We start from the raw sequence: 3,509 nt of genomic DNA on the forward strand, positions 1-3,509 counted from the left end.
CATAGTTACATAGTTAGTGAGGTTGAAAAAAGACATCAGTCCATCCAGTTCAACCTATGATGTGTGTGTGTTTGCTTTTAACCGTACATTGTGTACCCCTGTATGTTGTGGTCTCCAAGGTGCCCATCTAATAGTTTTTTGAAACTATCAATGCTCCCCGCTGATACCACTGCTTGTGGAAGAGAATTCCACATCCTTACCGCTCTTACAGTGAAGAACCCCTTACACATTTTAAGGTTAAACCGCCTTTCCTCTAGTTTTAGTGAGTGGCCACGTGTCTTATTGTATCTCCTCTCTCTGAATAGTTTGTTCCTTATACTAGGGTCGCCAGTACAGTATTTGTACATTGATATCATATCCCCCCCTCAATCGTCTCTTCTCCAGAGAGAATAAGTTCAGTGCTTGTAGTCTTTCCTCATAGCTGATGTCCTCCATTCCCCTAATTATTTTTGTTGCCCTTCTCTGGACTCTCTCCAGTTCCAGCACATCCTTCCTGAGGACCGGTGCCCAGAACTGGACAGCATACTCCAGATGTGGCCGGACCAGAGTCTTGTAGAGTGGGAAAATAATCTCTTTATTTCTGGAGTGAATCCCCTTTTTTATACATCCCAGTATTCTGTTGGCTTTGCTTGCAGCGGCTTGGCATTGCATGCCACTGCCAAGCCTGTTGTCTACCAGTACCCCCAAGTCCTTTTCCATCCTAGACTCACCCAGAGGTTCCCCCCCTAGTGAGTAGCTTGCTTTCTGGTTTCTGGCCCCCAAGTGCATTACTTTACATTTTTCAACATTAAACCTCATCTGCCATGTAGTTGCCCACCCCGTTATTTTGTTCAGGTCCGCTTGTAAGGTTTCCACATCCTGCATAGGAGATATTGGCATGCTTAGTTTAGTATCATCCGCAAATACTGAGATTGTACTAGATATCCCCTCCTCTAGATCATTTATGAATAAATTAAACAGGATTGGTCCCAGGACAGAACCCTGGGGGACCCCACTTTCCACACCCGCCCAATCCGAGTACTCCCCATTAATCACCACCCTCTGGACTCTCTCCTGGAGCCAGTTCTCTATCCAGGTACTCACCTTATGGTCCATACCTACCTTCCTAGTTTGTACAGTAAGCGTTTGTGGGGAACGGTGTCAAAGGCCTTTGCAAAGTCCAGATACACCACATCCACAGGCTTACCTTTATCTAGGTGGCAGCTCACTTCATCGTAGAAGGTTAATAGATTGGTTTGGCAAGAACGATTTTTCATGAATCCATGCTGATTACTACTAATAATACCGTTTTCATTACTAAACTCTTGTATGTGGTCCCTTTACATCCCCTCCAAAATCTTGCAGACTACTGATGTTAGGCTGACCGGCCTATAGTTACCTGGGATATATCTCGGCCCCTTTTTAAATATTGGTACCACGTTGGCTTTTTTCCAATCAGCTGGCACCATACCCGTCTGTAAACTATCCTTAAAGATCAAGAATAATGGTCTGGCAATCACCTGGCTGAGCTCTTTCAGAACCCTCGGGTGCAAGCCATCCGGTCCCGGTGATTTATTTATGTTAAGTTTCTCTAGTTTAGTTTTAAGTCTATCTTCTGTTAGCCATGGCGGTATTTCCTGAGGTGTGTTGTTTAGTTCGGCCTTACAAGCTAGGTTTGTGTAGCCCCCCGATTCTTTTGTGAAGACTGAAGAGAAGAAATTATTTAACACTTCCGCCTTTTCTCTGTCCTCAGTGGCCATATTTCCTTTGTCATCTTTTATGGGGCCAATGTGTTCTGGCCTCGCTTTCTTACTGTTTATATACTTAAAAAACTTATTGGGGTTCTTTTTACTCTCCTCCGCTATATGTCTCTCGTGTTCTATTTTAGCCACCCTGATTTCATCTTTACATTTCTTATTACACTCTTTGTAATGCTTAAATGCTGCCAATGACCCCTCAGTCTTGTATTTTTTGAAGGCCTTTTCTTTAGCACTAATATACATTTTTTATGTTGGAGTTTAGCCACCCAGGGTTTAATTTTGCTCTTTTAAATTTATTTCCCTTTGGAATGCACTGGTCAATCCCTTTGTTAAGTATGCTCTTGAAGCACTCCCATTTTTCCTCTGTGTTCTTTGTTCCCAGGGTTCTATCCCAATTGATATTTTCTAGCAGTGAGCGCAGTTTTGGGAAATTGGCTCTTTTGAAATTCAGTGTCCTTATATTGCCCTTGTGCTTCCTATTACTGTAATTAATACTGAAACTTATTGACCTATGGTCACTGTTTCCTAAGTTCTCCTGTATTTCTATATCCGTGAGCAGGTCTGCATTGTTAGTAATCAGTAGGTCAAGTACCGCCTTGTTTCTTGTCGGTGCATTCACCATCTGACCCATGAAATTGTCCTGCAAAACATTTAGGAACTGCCGAGCCTTGGCTGAGTGCGCTGTTCCTTCTGCCCAGTCTATATCAGGATAATTAAAGTCCCCCATTATAATGACATTTCCCATCCTTGCTGCCAATCCTATCTGTAAAATGAGGTCCACCTCCCTCTGGTGGGGGGGCCTATAGCATACGCCCAATATTACCTTCCCCACTGTGCCTTCCCTTTGAAGCTCTACCCATAGGGATTCTGCCTCTTCCTTAGCTCCATTATTAATATCATCCCTCATATTTACCTGTATACTGTTCTTAATATACAAACATACCCCTTCCCCTTTTTTACCTTCTCTATCTCTGCGATAGAGGGAATACCCCTGAATGGTCGCCATCCAGTCATGAGAGCTGTCAAACCAAGTCTCAGTTATCCCCACAAAATCTAAGTCCTCCTCAAACATCAGCAGCTCCAGCTCTTCCATCTTGTTGGCCAGGCTTCTGGCATTGGCATTCAAACCTCGTAATTTTGACCGGTTACAAATATCCTCATTTGATGTTTTTAGGCTGCTCTTGTGGTTTTTCCCCATACCCACCCTGGGTATAGGAGCTCCGAACACCCTACCGCTAATGCCCCCATTTCTGCCCTCTGAATCTTGCTTTCCACTGGCTAATTCTACATCTGTACCCTCCCCCCCATTCCCTAGTTTAAAAGCCCCTCTACCTTTGTGGCCATCCTCTCACCCAGTACGGCTGCACCCACCCCATTTAGGTGCAAAGCCTGAACTAATTATCTGGCCATCTGGACAGAACAACTTGAGGTCATTAAAATTTAACAATGGGACAGGCAGATTTCACACAATACACATTCAATAGGGAAAGCCTGTCTGACATTGAAGGACATGGAATACACATCTAGGTGTCACAGACTCCATGGCAACAGGCCACAGGCCCACAGTGCAAAGTGGGATCAAATCTCCACATTTCTTGAGAGCCACCGTTGACAAATATCACTCTCCCATCTGAAGCCATCCAAACCATTCTCTCAGCGTCCCCCAAGTATCTGTCCCTCACTCCCAGTGACGGTGAACACTGTCACAACACCTATGGTGAAAAGTAACATTTTGCTGCCAGCTGAATCCCAGAATCTCTATAATTCCAG

The 3,509-nt window shown here is 44.2% G+C and overlaps 2 protein-coding genes across 2 annotated transcripts in view; both read right to left on the reverse strand.

The window, feature by feature from the left end:
• The window catches only part of LOC309549119 (uncharacterized protein), a 2,919,967-nt gene that overhangs the window by 9,421 nt on the left and 2,907,037 nt on the right, over window positions 1-3,509 (reverse strand). The gene's annotated exons all lie outside the window — the stretch shown is intronic.
• LOC309548636 (gastrula zinc finger protein XlCGF66.1-like) overlaps window positions 1-3,509 on the reverse strand; it is a 292,938-nt gene that overhangs the window by 9,421 nt on the left and 280,008 nt on the right. The gene's annotated exons all lie outside the window — the stretch shown is intronic.

The sequence above is a fragment of the Pelophylax lessonae genome (genome assembly GCF_965119305.1).
Source record: "Pelophylax lessonae genome assembly, chromosome: 3".
Classification (NCBI taxonomy): Eukaryota; Metazoa; Chordata; class Amphibia; order Anura; family Ranidae; genus Pelophylax; species Pelophylax lessonae.